Source organism: Cervus elaphus, chromosome 19 (genome assembly GCF_910594005.1).
Source record: "Cervus elaphus chromosome 19, mCerEla1.1, whole genome shotgun sequence".
Classification (NCBI taxonomy): Eukaryota; Metazoa; Chordata; class Mammalia; order Artiodactyla; family Cervidae; genus Cervus; species Cervus elaphus.
This window is the reverse complement of record NC_057833.1, coordinates 34,865,561-34,883,240: the sequence shown is the minus strand read 5'-3', so window position 1 is coordinate 34,883,240 and position 17,680 is coordinate 34,865,561.

Genomic DNA, 17,680 nt, shown 5'->3' with positions numbered 1-17,680 from the left:
TGTGTATATATATAATGCATAATATGTGGAAGTGAAAATGTTAGTTGCTCAGTCATATCCAACTCTTTACAACCCCATGAACTGTAGCCCACCAGGCTCCTCTGTCCATGGAATCCTCCAGACAAGAATACTGGAGTGGGTAGTTATTCCCTTCTCCAGGGGATCTTCCTGACCCAGGGATTGAACCCAGTCTCCCACACTGCAAGCAGATTCTCTACTGTCTAAGCCACCAGGGAAGCCCCACTGTATAATATATATATACATAAACACAATTCCTTCAGATGTTATAATCTGAAATCTTTCTTCTTTGTTATTAAGTCTTCCCCCATATATTTGCTGTTCTAATTTATGTATTAGGCTTTCAATGTTATTATTTTGCTTCTCAATTTGTTTGTTGATATGGTATCTTCTTTGTAATTAATTATATTGCAGTAGCATACCATCTTTGAATACATATTCTTTTAAGTTCCTTTATAGATAAGACATTCAGACATTTTTTGGCTCTTGGAGAGTATTTTCTGAGTTCATTGGGCTTTTGCCTCCTAAGATATTTGATACATTTGAAATTTTTTTTTCTTACAGTGTGATTACAGAGTTTTCATATCTTTTCAAGATACTCAAGCTTAATGTGGAAACTCAGTCTAGATCTTACATTTATCAGTGTGGGAACAAACTGTTGCTTTCTATGTACCTTCTTAAAGTCTGAAGGAGTATGGGCAGAATGGGCTGAGTTCCCATGGTGTCCAGCATGACCACTTCCTTGGGACCCAGAGATCTGCTCTGTCTTTTGAAAATCCACTGAAATTTCTGTACCAGGATCCACTCCATTTTGCCAAGGGTATATCATAATCCCACAAGCTTCAGCTTGTTCCCCTACTTAGCATAGGACCCTGAGATATGGCAAGCTCAGGCTATTAATCATGCTTAATAGAGGTCCTGGGACATTATAAAGAAGCTTTTACTTTTAGGAGTTTTCCCATGAAATATTCTAAGGCACTTGACTCACTTGAGTCTCCTTTGCTCCAAGGGGACTTTTTAAAATTCTCAAGGTTTTGGTAACATACTTTGCTCCCTCAGTTCTGCTTTTACAAAGTTAGAAAAATTGTGGGTGCAAGTTTAGAAGTTGGGCTCTAATAAACCAGAATCTTTCATTTCGTCTCCTGGTTACCATTTTTCTGAGTTTAGGTTATAAGGATGAGATTCTTTATTGGGTTTGGTAGCTGTCAGTTATTTTTTCTAAACTTTTTTTTTTTTTTTCCGTTCGAGCTACTAGGAATTGGGGGAAGAACTTTTTGTGATACTGATTCATTTGGTCATCTTTCCCTAGATGTTTCCAATAAGGTTTTATAAAGGTTTTTGTCCCCATTTTTGTATGCAAGTATTCAGTTAAATCATAATTATAATCATAAGAGAAACAGGAAAGACACAGTTCTTTCCACTACTGTAAATGTAATACCCGTCTTGTAAGATTTCAAATGGCAACACGCCACCATATAAATGGTGTTCATGAAGTTTAGGTTTAGTTGATTAAATTATTTTTTTCTCTCCATATTAAATGTCACTAAGAATAAGGCACATTTTAACGAATTTTCTTGATACTATTTTAGATGAATGAAGCTCCTGGTGGGCAAAGGCCCAGCTGTGTTGAGGGTGGCGTGATAGGAAGGTGTGGCTATGGAGTCAAATTAACCAATGTTCAAACAACTAAACATTCACAGGAAATGCATTCAAAAGATTATGTCCATCTTGACTGGAAATACGTAGGCTTCCCTGGTATTCTGGACAGTTACATAGCTACTGATGATTAGGAAGAGAAGCATTTCTTATAATCTCACTTTGAATTGCTCTGGAGGAGTACAGTGAAACATTCATAATATTCTCTATCAAAGTTTAAATCTCATTCAGTTCAGTTCAGTTCAGTTCAGTCACTCAGTCGTGTCTGACTCTTTGTGACCTCATGGACTGCAGCATGCCAAGCCCCCCTGTCCATCACCAACTCCCAGGGTCTACTCAAACTCATGTCCATTGTGTCAGTGATGCCATCCAACCATCTCATCCTCTGTCGTCCCCTTCTCATCCCGCCTTCAATCTTTCCCAGCATCAGGGTCTTTTCCAGGGAGTCAGTTCTTTGCATCAGGTGGCCAAAGTATTGGAGTTTCAGCTTCAGCATCAGTCCTTCCAATGAATATTCAGGACTGATTTCCTTTAGGGTGGACTGGTTGGATCTCCTTGCAGTCCAGGGACTCTCAAGAGTCTTTTCCAATACCACAGTTCAAAACCATCAATTCTTTGGTGCTCAGCTTGCTTTATAGTCCAACTCTCACATCTTTACATGACTACTGGAAAAACCATAGTCTTGACTAGATAGACCTTTGCTGGCAAAGTAATGCCTCTGCTTTATAATATGCTGTCTAGGTTGGTCATAACTTTTCTTCCAAGGAGCAAGTGTCTTTTAATTTCATGGCTGCGTCACCATCTGCAGTGATTTTGGAGTCCCCCAAAATAAAGTCTGTCACTGTTTCCCCATCTATTTGCCATGAAGTGATGGGAGCAGATGCCATGATCTTAGTTTTCTGAATGTTGAGCTTTAAGCCAACTTTTTCACTCTCCTCTTTCACTTTCATCAAGAGGCTCTTTAGTTCTTTGCTTTCTGCCATAAGGGTGGTGTCATCTGCATATCTGAGGTTATTGAATGATAAATCCCATTAATAATAATAATAAAGTTACCATATGGTGATAGAAAATATTTCTTATTCTCTACTTCATTTAATTAATTTCAAAGTGCTAAAGAATTTGCATTCTTTGGTGGTGAGCCTTGAGGCTGAATGGGTACACATGAAAAAAGCCAAATAAATAAAGGAAATATAGCCAGTGGTAGTGCATCAACCTTCAATAATTACTATCATTCATAAAATTTTGGAATAACACATAATTTTGTATGCTACATAAAGAAAAGATTTGCTGAGATTAGCTATGTAAAGCAAACAAGAAAAGAAACTACTTTAAGACAATTTAGAAGCATTTAGTTACTATAAACAATAAAGATAATAAAATCTCAGTTATCTTTTGTGGAATCATTAATTAATGAATTAATTTTTTAGTAAAGATGAATACACATCAGGTTCTCTACCTGAGGCTTTCATAATATGGAAAGGATATTAGACTAAGAATATTAGATTAAATTAGGTATGGGTGAAGTATAGTGAGAGTTTGAAGAGAGCAATACTACATTTTTTGGAGACTAATCTTAATAATGAAAACAAACATTTATGGAATGCCAACTAAGTAACCAATCCTGGAAAACCTGGCTTTAGAAGGTTTATCACCAAAGCTGATGGGAACTTGCCCTGCCTGCCTTCTGGGTAAAGGTTGTTCAACCCTGTAAACTTCCATTAAGCTTTAGGTCTCAGTTAGTGGAACAAGGAGTTGTCCTGAATATTTGTTCAAAATGGAGGTCTTCATCTTACTATTTTTGAAAGAAAGATGAAAGAGAAACTGAGACTACAAACTGTGCTTCTCTAATTTGTATACTCAAAGGGTCAATGTAGTCCTACATTTCTCTTGGAAATGGGTAGGAATAAACTATCAGATGAGGAATAGTATAAGAATAAGACTCTTGAAACTTCAGATATTTGAAGAACTTGTATGTGATCATTTTCGCTGCAACAAGTGAGCACTGGTTTCCTGTTCTGGGCTACCTGTCCCAGGGCATTGAGAAAGACCCTAGATGAGCTTAGTCGTTAGGGATCTGTGAAGAATGGAAAAAGGACCAGAAGACGGACATATGACTTACTGGTACTACAGTGACCAGGCTTGGTAACCCACACATCAATCCCAGATGACAGTATGATTTGTGAACAAACAGAAAAGAAAACAATGGGTTCAACTAACTCATGTCAAATAAGATAAATTTTCTTTTCTGACAAGAATACTAGCATGGTAGGTTAGGAGACAGCACTAAACACAGTATATCTTATTTCAGGATTGCACGTGGCTGTCTAGAATTTTTTTTAAACAAAATGGAGAAAGGCAAGTAGTATGTCAGTATCGGGAGACGTATTCATAAATGATTGAGGAGATAAATGAACCCTAAAGAGGACTAATTTATGTATTATTGATAATTTTGATGTACAGTTCCATAGTCCTACCACATAGACCCTTGGACCCTTGTCCCTGTCAATAACTGACAAAAGTTTGTTCAGAGTCTACTATGGACTAGGCATGGTGCTGAGTATTAGAATTAACAGTGGATTACACATCCCAGGAACTGGACTCAACACTTTATAATCTTATTTGATTTTCACAATAACCTTTATTAGATAGGTACTATTATTTCCATTTCATAGAAAGATGGAAAACTTAATCAGCCTGACCAAGGTTAGCCACACAACTACGAAGTGGCAGTGCTGAGATACAAACCTTGGTCTGTGGACTCCACAGCCTATCTTTTTTTAAATTAATGATTAGAGCAAGAAAATGAATCAATAGGCATATAAAATGAATTGCAAAAGAGAGACTGATGTGAGAACATGCTTAATGACAGAATTAGTATCCAAAAGAATTTTAATAGGCTAGAGCAAATTTAATCAGAGAACATTTAACAGGGAGGCATATGAGATCCTCAGCTTGGTTCCAAATATCCAGCTGCACAGGGCAATGTGGCTTAGCAGCTGCATAAGCGCAACGTGATTTAATTGTGTGACATAGTGGCCCTAAAAGTGAATGAAAATGAATGCAACGTTGGTATAAATCTAGTATTCCAAACACGTAGACAGATTATTCTGTTTTTATTAGGGAACCTAGTAGTTCTAGACAGCACACTTTTGAAGGGACATAGAGTTAGTCAGGCTTGTGAAAGGACTCAGTATCATTTTTCTTTCACTCTTTTGACAAGTTCTTTTCTTCTTTATTGAAATACAGTGGATGTACAACATTAATAGTTTCAACTAATATAATAGTTTCAGGTGTACTATATAGTTATTTGACATTTGGATATGTTATGAAATGATCACTATGATAAGTGTAGAAACTATCTGTTCACATACACAGTCATTAAAATATTATTGTCCATATTCCTTGTGCTGTAATTACATTTTTGTGGCTAAAACTGGAGGTTTGTGCCTCTTAATCCCCTTCACCTATTTTGAACATTGGGGTGCATATATCTTTTTGAATTTCTGATTTTTTTGGATAAATACCCAGAAGTGATATGGCAGTTCTAGGCTTCACAGGTGGCACTTGTGGTAAAGAACCCACCTGCCAATGCAGAAGACAGAGATGTGGGTTTGATCCCTGGGTTGGGAAGATCCCCTGGAGGAGGGCATGGCAATGCACTCCAGTATTCTTGCCTGGGGAATCTCATGGACAGAGGAACCTGGCAGACTATGGTCCATAGGGTTGCAAAGTCATGACTGAAGTGACTTAGCATACGCATGCATGGAAGTTCTATATTAATTGCTTGAGAGACCTTCGTACTGTTTTCCATAGTGGTTGCACCATTTTAATATCTCATCAACAGTGAATTTCCTGAAAAGCGTTTTTTGTTTTTCTTTTTAGTTCTCACTATGTGCCAGACAGTGTGTTAGGCACTGAGGAAATCAAAGTTTATAAGACAGTCCTCTTGTAGTTTATATTCTTACTGGAGAGGAAAACAAAAGCAAATGAATAAATGTTTTCCCCCCACAGCTGTGTGGGGAGCTCAACAATATTGCATATGCTCCAACAAAGGAGGAGGTCCACAGCCGATCCTCTGTTGCACACACAGGAAATGTTATGGCCAGGGGAAAGAAATCTAGCACACTTATTGTGTGACACAAAATTTGGAGCATCTAAACAGCATCAGACTGCAAAAATCCTGTAAGTATATAGAAGGGATAGAGAATATGGTGGCGGCTATTTCAGATAATTTGGTAAGGGAAGTGTCTTTGAGGTACTGTGATTTGATTAGAGACCTGGAATAACTAAGGGAGGGCATCATACAGTGAAGAAATAAATTCCATAAGACCTTGAGATGGGAGTTTGCTTCTTATGTTCTAGAAGGAACTCAATGAAGCCACTGTGCTATATTAGCAGACATGATGTAGGAGGAAAAGCAAGATGCCGGGCTGTCACAAAGGTCAGAAGAATAAAGGACTGCAAGAAGGACAGAGGAAGAGGAGTAAAGATGAGAACAGAGAACTGATCATTGGATTTGGGCACTTGAGTTTGTTGTTCCACATGAGAATTCATTGAAATCACCTGAAGACATCTAATCATGGAAAGAAAAGTCTTAGAGCAGAGTAACTGTGGACCATCTAAAGATCTGAAATCAGATTTCTCGGGACATGGAAGCCTGAATCTGCATTTTTTAGTATTAGGAGTTTCTTTTTCACCCTTAAATTTGAAAAGTAGCTGACTTGGAATATTTACAAGGTTGTTCTGTATCTCCACCAGGGGACTGATGAACAATGGGTAAAAGTAGACAAATTTTGCTATACATTGTGCTATACAAATGCTGGCCATCTTAAAGGTTGAGTTTATGACAGAAATAAGTTCTCTCCCACTGAAGCAGGACTGGATAACTACTTTGGGGAGGGGGGTTATTTGGAGAGAATTTAAACGTTGCATGGAATGGGAAGAATGTTATACTAAGTAAAGTTCTAACCCAAAGTTTCCATTATTCTGAAATGCAAACAGCAAAACTGCTCCAAAGAGCCAGAGGAACACTGGCTCCAACTAGCCTTTTCTATGACTTATTTGACACTCAAAATGTAGCAAAAGACCTTTCTCTTTTGCTGATTCTTAGGATTAGGGTTGTCAAATCACCATAAAACAACATCTACTAATTAATCAAAAGGAGGGAATTAATATCTTACTGAATAATGGCAAAATAAAAGACATCTTAATAATTGAGAAAGCATTGTATCAACATTAGCATATTCCCTTTATAACATATGGGGAAAATCCTGAAAGTCAGTTCCCTTCCTGTTATTGGATTTATTATTATTATTGAATTAGGGCAAAAGCACAAAGTCAGACCAGATATCTTGAATCTATGAAGAGAATGAGATGCTCCAAATTTTGTGTCACACAATAAGTGTGCTAGATTTCTTTTCTCTGGCCATAACATTTCCTGTGTGTGCAACAGAGGATCGGCTGTGGACCTCCTCATTTGTTGGAGCATATGCAGTATTGTTGAGCTCACCACACAGCTGTGGGGGGAAAATGTTGCTCACCCTAAGGTTATAACCCCCTTTCTCTAAATTACTGTTTACTGATGTGGGAGAAAAGGACTCCTGGCATTGCCCAATAATTACTCTTGGCACAGTTCAATAATTAATGAAGTGTTAAAAAGACACTGCTAAAGTTTGTGCATCTGCTATGGTGGGTGCGAAAGTACAAGAAATTCGCCTGCCTCGCCAAGTCAAAGACACACATGGCCTGGCCCAGCCTCCCAGGAGGCGACTCAGTTGGGAGTGAGCACAAGCAAATGAATTAGTGAAGGAGAGAAGGGGACTTACTATCAAGCTGTTTCTACCTTACTGAGAATAGAGAAGAAGCCCAAGGTGGTAGAGATGTAATTTCTCAGACTTTCTTCCCCTGTGATTTATAGATCGGTCCTTTAACTTGTGAAAAGAAATTTGTATGCAGAAACAACCACTCTCCTCTGTATTGGTTATAATATAATAGTTTTTAAATCAGCAATTTAAAATAATTTGATGGTGATAATGCAACAAGGACAAGTAATTACTGCCACTAGTGTGGTATTTATCTTCCAAAGTTTTCAGAGGTTGCAGACTGGCTTTAGTCTAGTGAATAAGATATCAAGAGTGCTTTTTTAGCTGCAAAATTAACAAAAGAAGGACTAAATATTATTTTTCTCTCAAAGGACCTAGTTTGGAAAAAGCCCAAGGATTAACTCTTTGTGCCTCAGTCTGATTTCACAGTATGTCACCTCTCACACTTGTCCTCATCAATCACTGACATAGGACCAGGCCTCAGACAGGCCTCTGGGCTTTCCCAGGAATCCCTGCTGCTTGGTTGGAAAGTCAGGTCCAGGCCAAGGATTTCTGAAACACAGCTCAGGTACAAGCTGACTCTAGCTGCAGGCCGATTTCTTTAAGTAGAACATCTTTGCTAATAATATGTGGAACAGAAAAGAATGTTAGGAGAATGAATATCTTTTCATTCTCGCTCTTCTCTGTTCTCTCCCATTCCCAAGTTATTTAAATTCTAGTTCAGACTAAAAGGAATACATTTGATGAGTTCTGTTTTATTAACTCTACTCTAGTTTTGTTGATGATACATTGAATATTATTTTCTCTTTTCCTTTTTCAGTGTTGTGTATATACATTTCTTAATGCTCACAGTTTCTCTCTGTGACAGCTAAGGGGGAGTATAGGGCAAGCAGTAAACCTTAAGGAACTAAGGTACAGGCTGTCCTATTTTTTTTCCCCTCCTCTTTAATATGAAACTGGTTACAGGCACATTTTTTAAAACCTCTCAGCAGGAATTGCAAAGTTTTCCCGGTCATCACCTAGCAACAAAACCCAGCAAAACATTCGCAAAGCAGTTTTTGCAATGCAGCCATCACTGACTGGCAGAATTGACTCGTGGAAGGCTGAATTTGTAATGGAGGGGAATTGAATGCTTTCTTCTTTATTCAAGTAGAATGCTGAGATGTGCAGTCTGGATTCTGTTTGAACCAAATTAATGTACATTAAAGAATAAACCATAATGCCCATTGTGAATAGGAGATCGGAAGGATTCAACAGAATTTGATGATGAGCCAGATCTTATTGAAACTATTTAAATTGAACTTTTAAAATAGTTGTTTTAAATAAAGCAATCTGAGATTGATATAACTATTCCTTTATTAGATAAAATATTCTGAGGACCTTTGGGTAGTATAAGAAACCTTAAGTCTATTGGATAATAAGTTCAGAACTCAGCTGAAGATTTCTTAGCCTCGTCTCTGAAAATAATGATAAAAATCCCCCTTCAGAAGGAGAGGAAATCTTCTTTGTCTGGCTTTGACTTCTACTCAGACTTAGCAGCCAGACATAATATCTATTATCATTAAGAAAATATGCTACTCTGGAACTTGGTTATAATACCCATTTGAAGGTCCATGGCTGTGGGTCTTTTTCATTAGAAGTATAAGAACCTTACAACAAGATTCTTTTGCTTTGCCATGTACTTTAAAACCAAAATATTGGATGCAAACACATTTTATTTCAATTGTTATTTTCTGTAGTAGCTATATGTGGAAATTCAAATATATCAAGTCAACGATCTGATTTCTACTACTCAGATAGGGCTTTCTGAGGGCTTCCCTGGTAGCTCAGCTGGTAAAAGAATCTGCTTGCAATGCAGGAAACCCTGGTTCGACTCCTGGGTCTGGAAGATCTCCTGGAGATGGGATAGGCTACCCAGTCCAACACTCTTGGGTTTCCCTGGTGGCTCGGTCGGTAAAGAATCTGCCTGCAATGTGGGAGACCTGGCTTCAATCCCTGGGTTGGGAAGATTCGCTGGAGGAGAGGGCATGGCTACCCACTCCAGTATTCTTGCTTGGAGAAACCCCATGGACAAAGGAGCCTGGTGGGCTACACTCTATGGGGTCGCAAAGAGTTGGACACTGAGTTGGACAAAGAGTTGGACACTGAGTGACTAAGCATGCACACACACACAGTGCCTTCTAAATGCGTATCTCTGTTGATAACTGAGGAGGATTTTTAGCTCAGTATTTCAGGCAGACAGCAAAAGGATTTGTTGAATGTGACAGAATCCTCACTTTACAATGAGAATTCTACAGTTTACTCCACATACATGCAATATGTGATGGAGGATACAGAGTATATTCTCATATCAGGCTTCAGCTTTTTATTACTGAGAAACTAGTGAGATTAGTAACTTGTGGGGAAACTGTGATCCCATTTAGATTCTATTCTTTGTATCTGCTAGTCTGGTTGTTGTCCAAGGTACCAACTCAGCTTTCTGTCCACTATTGCTAATGACAGAATTGTTATTAATATATACATTTGCCCACATCCTTGCACAAAATGGAGTTGTTAAGTACTGAGTTCTTTCCGGTTGATTTGTGTAAAAGGCTTTGCTTTTCCACTTTATGCGCTGTGAAATATTGGCTGTCTGCTTTATTTGTCCATCTCTCTTTAGGCTAAGCTCTCTTTGACAATTTTCTCTCTTGTCACAATCAGCCCTTCTGTGGCTATGGGAGCAATCCTTGTTACACAAAGCAAAGTATGGTCTGAAGACTAAGTGCCTCAATACCTGGGGACTTCTTAAATATATACAGAATCTCAGGCTCTACCTAAGAACTATTGAATTAGAATCTGCATTTTAAGAAGTTGCCCAGGTGATTCACATGCACACTGAAGTTTGAGGAAGATTGTAATCTTGTTGATTCAATGATTTGCTTCCTCCTAGGAGTATTAGCTGAAAATAGATCTTCCTTTTGATATTGCCTCTAAAACAGCATTAAACACTCCATACTCTCAATAATACTGAGGTAAAATTAAAGGCTGAGCCATACAAGGAGTAACAGAGATGTGAACAAAGATGTAGAGACTGCCCACATGTTGACTGGCATATATAGCACAAACCAATGGTTCCACATGACCCAGAAGACAATCAGATAGTTTACTCTGTATGTCTTGCTGTTACCCATTTTAGGGAAAATTCTACATTTTGTCTCACACTGTAGTTATTTTCATTGTAGTTATATGACAATTCTCCTTCTAGATGAAAAATTTCTTGAGGCAGTGTATGTTTATATGCTTAAACATAATTACTCATACTTATCCCCTTCACATCCCTAGCCCAGGAGCTCAACAGATGATGGATGCATTAAACTGGTAACATTTCCAGTAGATACAGTACGTTTAAATGGGTTACAACACTGCTCTTTCTAGGGAAATGCATAGGAACTCAATAATGGCCTAACACGAAGCACTGAGAAGAAAGTATGCCTTAGTGACTCCAGGCATTTGGATCACATTACAAGTGGTACAGTCTGGTTGAAATTAATCCAGTCAAGTACCAAAAAGGCCAGGTCTTCAAGTTAGTTATGAAAGATAGTATAATTTAGAGGCATCCTTTTGACTTGGGGCCTACATGTTCATCCAAAATGATTGCAAAGAATGAAGAACCTCCAAGAGTGGAGGAAATATTATCTTAAGGGTTTTATGAATTTATTAATCCTTCTGTTAAGAGGTGAGAAAAACCAGAATTGCAATCCAGGAGTATGAGGGGAAGGGGTTTGCCGCACATGGATAAGACTAACACTTGTAAAATAATTTTATTTGCATTGAACATTGAAGAATGTATTGTGCTTCTTTCAATATTAGTTACCACAAATGTGTACATCTTTCAGTAGACTTATTGAGTGTAGAAAACATCTAAAATTTAATCCAATTCATTTTCCAATTTCTGATTTATCCAATAGATTATACAGATGAAGTGCTAACATTTTAGGAGTATAAAATGGCCTATTTATATTTATACAAAGTTTTACAAAGTCTGTGAGGGATAACACAACTCAGTCACAATGCTCTCACATCTAGGTTTATATGCTATATTAGCAATTTGAATTGGCAGTGGAAAAATTAGAAATGAAAATTTTGTCATGTACATGTTAGGAACCCATACTGGGAGAAAGAAACTAAGCATAAACAAGCAAATTGGCCTCACTTCAAGGTAAAAAGCGAGAGGTAAGATAACAATTAGAGGCTTTTATGTATGATTGCATTCATCACGCTAAAAACTCAGATGACCAGATGGGAATTTTTATCCTGGTTTCATGAAGTATAAGTTTCTTTTATAGGAAGAGTTGTAGTTACAAAAAGGAGTAGTTAATAACATGTAAAAAAGCTGCACTAGTTTTAGCAGCACAAAATTTCACTTATAGCTAAAGGCAAATTTGTTACTTAATTAGTAATTCTGACCCAGGTAAAGGGAAAGACAGCTGCTTTTCTAGGCATTTTATGCCTCACTGGTCCCCGGTAACCAGATGGCATTGTTGTTGTTGATGGATGAACCAGAGAAGTTGTGGAAGAGGATCCATCCCCATCCTAACTCCTTGAAATAACAAACTTGTATCAGGAATTTCACAAGGAGTAGGCTTTCTTTTGTGGTCACCGGGCCAGGGTGCAATGGGAAAAAGTGTTGGAGCTGAACCAATAACTGAGCCTTCCACCTTCCTCACAGCTTGTCTGGGGGAGATCCTGAAGTTTGTAGGTAAATTAGCTACTGAACATACTTTATTCTGTTTAGAAAAGAATCCCAATTACAGAATTATTCAATACTACACATATTTTTAAAACTAAAAGAAATTCCATCATTTGTCTAGCATTTTGGAGTTTTCCACTTGCTTTTTCATCTATTATTTACCAAACCCTCATATTAACTTTGTGGAGAAAGACAGGACTGGGATTGTTATTTCTATCTGTCAGATTAAGAAACTGAGGTTCAGCAAGGTGGATTTAGTTCATCAAAGTCTGAAAAGCTAATTACAAACCTAGAACTGAAATCTAGTCTTTAGATTCCCATAATTAGTGCTTCTTTTAATTAATGCAAACATAAATGGGCAACAAATAGGTGAAACGATGATCAATCTCACTAGTAATCAGGGAAATACAAATTAATGTATCAAATTTTTATTATCAATTTGGTAAAAATTAAGAAAATTAATATTCATTGTTGGCAAATATATACTGGTATTAATGTAAATAGATGCAGCTTAGAAAATATTCATACTCTCTAACATAGCAATTACATTTCTAGTAATCTATCCTATAGAAAAACACATTTGTACATAAAGATGTATGTACAGTGATGCTGGTTGTTTACATTATTAAAAAACTAGTAAAAAACTAGCAAACAACTTTAAAACCCATAATTTGGGGATCACTTCAAGGCAATAGATGGGGAAACAATGGAAACAGTGAGAGACTTTATTTTCTTAGGATCCAAAATCATTACAGATGGTGACTACAGCCATGACATTAAAAGATGCTTGCTTCTTGGAAGAAAAGCTATGACAAACCTACACAGCATGTTAAAAAACAGAGACATTACTTTGCCAACAAAGGTCTGTCTAGTCAAAGCTATGTTTTTTTCTAGTAGTCATGTAATGTATATATGTTAATCCCAGAATCCTAATTTATCTCTCCTAATTTATGTATAGTACTAATATATACACTATTATATATCCTGAAGGAGAAAATGGCAACCCTCTCCAGTATCCTTCCCTGGAAAATCCAATGGACAGAGGAGCCTGGTGGGCTATAGTCCATGGGGTCACAAAGAGTTGAACATGACTGAGGATACATGCATGCACTACATATAAAACAGATAAACAACAAAGACTCATGTATATATATGTGTATATATATATGCTAAATCACTTTGCTGTACATCTGAAAATTAACTTAAAAAAATTGGCTGAAGAAGAATAAATGTATCAATTATCAAATTTAAAAATGAATGTATTGGACAACATGGGGAATACAGTCAATGTTTTATGATAACTATAAATGAAGTGTAACCTTTAAAAACTGTGAACTACTATATTATAAACTTGTAATAATAATGTATAACATTGCATAGCAACTATTGTTGCTCAGTTGCTCAGTCATGTCCAACTCTTTGCAACCCCATGGACTATAGCACGCCAGGCTTCCCTGTCCTTCACCATCTCCCAGAGCTTGCTCAAACTCATGTCCATTAAGTCGGTGATGCCATCCAACCATCTCGTCCTCTGTCGTCCCCTTCTCCTCTTGCCTTCAATCAATCCGAACATCATCTTTTTGAATGAGTTGGCTTTTTGTATCAGGTGCCCAAAGTATTGGAGCTTCAGCTTCAACATCAGTCCTTTCAATGAATATTCAAGGTTGATTTCCTTTAGGATGACTGGTTTGATCTCCTTGCCATCCAAGGGACTCTCAAGTGCCTTCTCCAACACCACAGTTCAAAAGCATCATTTCTTTGGTGTTCAGCCTTCTTTATGGTCCAATTCTTACATCCATACATAACTACTAGTAAAACCATAGCTTTGATTATATGGACCTTTGTCGGCAAAGTAATGTCTCTGCTTTTTAATATGCTGTCTAGGTTGGTCATAGCTTTTCTTCCAAGGTGCAAGCATCTTTTAATTTCATGGCTGCAGTCACCATCTGCAGTGATTTTGGAGCCCAAGAAAATAAAGTCATAGAGACTATACTTCAATTAAAAAATATATAAAGAATACATTATTTTCCAAGGACTCATCTTTATGAGATTTTTTTCTGCTTTGATTATCCTATGTAACCCATGGGATGGCAAATTTTATAAATGTTTTATAATACTTTAAAAATAGACTAATCTAGACAAATTTTCTGATCAAGAAAATTAAAAGGTTGAGGTACAAATTGAAATAATACTGAGGTCAAAAGAAATACAGTTATAGAGGCTTTAAAAAAATTTGTCCTAATACAAATAGCTTTAAATCAATAATTGAAATTTTAAATGAAGTGAATGATTTTTTAGAAAAATGTTAATTACCAGAATTGATTCAAGTATAAATGGAAAACTAAGTAATTCACTAACTCTTAAAGACTTAAATAGATAATAATCTCCAGTGCCCAACCTTCCCATGTGCACTTAATCCCAAATTCACTAGGCTCTCGTAATTTTCCTAAAGCTTCATCATTCAAAGAGAAGATCTGATTAGCCATTATACCTCCCCAGAGATTTCTGTGTTATGATGGATGAACAATGTACATAAAAATAATATACGACTGGAGGTGAAATTTTAGGAGCTCCTACACTTTCAACACCAAATTCCCAGGCCTCCTGAATTTCCTAGTTCCATGCTTTCTACCCCAATTCTTTGCCAAAATCTTTTCTAAAATCCTCTAAAACACACTCCATTGTAAATGATTGTTATTGATAGTAACCAATGAGTAGCTGGGATGATCCTTAAATGACAAAATATTAAGCATCAACTTAAAGGGGAATAGAGGGCTTTCTCTAGATGCCAGTAATCAGTATTGATTTCCTCTTCAATGTGAGAATCAGTTGGTTAACCAAAAATAAAATCAGAGGCTAAAAACATTGACCATGTGTCCATTTATTAGGCATTTTTTTCTAATCACTGAAAAAATGATTATCACGTTAATGCTTAATCAGAATTAAGCATTAGGTTTTAAAGTACCTGGAAATATGAGGAAAATCCATTTTGGAATCAATATGCTGATCTCCACTTTTCTTCTAAGTAGTTACATCATTAAATGTGGATACTAAAGAAGCAACAGTTAGAACTGGACATGGAACAACAGACTGGTTCCAGATTGGGAAAGGAGTACATCAAGGTTGTATATTGTCACACTGCTTATTTAACTTATATGCAGAGTGCATCATGCAAAATGCCAGGCTGGATGAAGCACAAACTGGAATCAAGATTGCCAGGAGAAATATCAATAACCTCAGATACGCAGATGACATCACCCTTATGGCAGAAAGTGAAGAACTAAAGAGCCTTCTGATGAAAGTGAAAGAGGAGAGTGAAAAAGTTGGTTTAAAACTCAACATTCAGAAAACTAAGATCACGGCATCCAGTCCCACCACTTCATGGCAAATAGATGGGGAAACAATGGAAACTGACAGACTTTATTTTTTTGGGCTCCAAAATCATGGCAGATAGTGACTGTAGGTATGAAACTAAAATATGCTTGCTCCTTGGAAGAAAAGCTATGATCAACCTAGACAGCATATTAAGAAGCAGAGACATTACTTTGCCAACAAAGGTCCTTCTAGTCAAAGGTATGGTTTTTCCAGTAGTCACGTATGGATATGAGAGTTGGACTCTAAAGAAAGTTGAGTGCTGAAGAATTGATGCTTTTGAACTGTGGTGTTGGAGAAGACTCCTGAGAGTCCCTTGGACTTCAAGGAGATCCAACCAGTCCATCCTAAAGGAGATCAGTCCTGGGTGTTCATTGGAAGGACTGGTGCTGAAGTTGAAACTCCAATACTTTGGCCACCTGATGCGAAGAACTGACTCCTTGGAAAAGCCCCTGATGCTAGAAAAGATTGAAGGCAGGAGGAGAAAGGAACAACAGGGAATGAGATGGTTGGATGGCATCACTGATTCAATGGACATGAGTTTGATTGAGTAAGCTCTGGGAGTTGGTTTTGGACAGGGAAGCCTGGTGTGCTGCAGTACATGGGGTCGCAAAGAGTCAGACATGACTGAGCGACTGAACTGAAAAATTACTCTAGTAACATGGATAGAGCATGTCTCCTGATTGCTTCATCCAATACTTTGGGTACATTATACAATGAAGTAGTGTCATAGTGGTTTGGTATCATGGTAAAATGGGATTAAGAAAAACCACCATGAATATAATAGAGTTCTTAGGGATTATTAAAAAGAAAGGAGACCCCCCTCCTTGCCACATTTTCCTTGTGAAAAATATTGATAAACTTCTGATTTCCAGTTCTACAAAAATGGGAAATGTGGCATTGGAAAGCATAAAATCCATAATTTCTAGAGGTATACTTTTGATTGCGTGTAGTCTGAATGAAAGCAAAGAGTGTATATTGAATCATTTAAAAGAAACTGGAAATTACATACTTCAAGCACATCTTTCAATGGTCTACTTCTGTCATTACAGTATTAACAAAAGGCTCTTTGGATGCTGGTAGTTGTATCTACCTACTTTCTTGGGAAGAAAAATCTAAAATGAAAAGAGCCAACAAAAGACTATAATATGGAAGGTGATTGTTATGAAGGAAATGTCCTGGATTTTTTTTTAACCTGTTGCCAAGGGGCCCAGAACCTAGCTTACACAAAATCTCTCCTGAATATATCATTGCTAATTACCCTAATCACAAATAGGGAAGACATGCAAATCTTTTTTTGACATTATGTACAATCAGAGAGTATATAAGATCAAACTGAAAATGAAATACTGTTGACTGGATAAAATAAATAAAGCATATATTTCCTGATAATGGATATGCATGATGAAGGTAAAAATAAAATGAATAGGTCACCTAAAGTGGAAAAGATGAAAGAATACTTTAGAGTTCATAGGAAGTTTTCCTTGCAAAGAGATCAAACAATAGTTGAAAGTATATTTAAAAGCTGCATTGTGGTAAAACTTCTATTCTAAAGTTCTTTGGCTGTTTCACTTAAAAACACACATTAGCTGTTAGGTTAGCATTAAATATGGAAATGTCAAAATGACCACCATCTCAGTAAGGATGAAAGGAAAAACAGGGACTTGTTGTAAAAGCACATCGTTAACTATATTTGCACCTCTGGTTCATTGGCCTTGAGAATATGTCTTTTTCCTTTACCTTCACAGTCAGTTTCACCCTCTGGGAAAATGAACCCCTAATGTTTGACTAGGTGTGTCTGGGAGATTTTCTTTGAAGATATTATATTCCATTGTAATGAGGTCTTAATTGGATCTATCTCACTCATTCTCAGATCATCCTGGACATCTTTCAAAAAGTAGATTTCCTTTTAAACAATAGTATCATAAAGTAACCACAACAAAACAAACCTATAAAGCAAGATTCATTTTGCAAATTTTAGTAACTATGGTTTAATTTTTCAGAAATCATCTAATTTTTCTTTACTTCAAGGAGGCAAGGTAGGAAAATCAACCAACTTAAACTGATTTGAATAAACCAATAA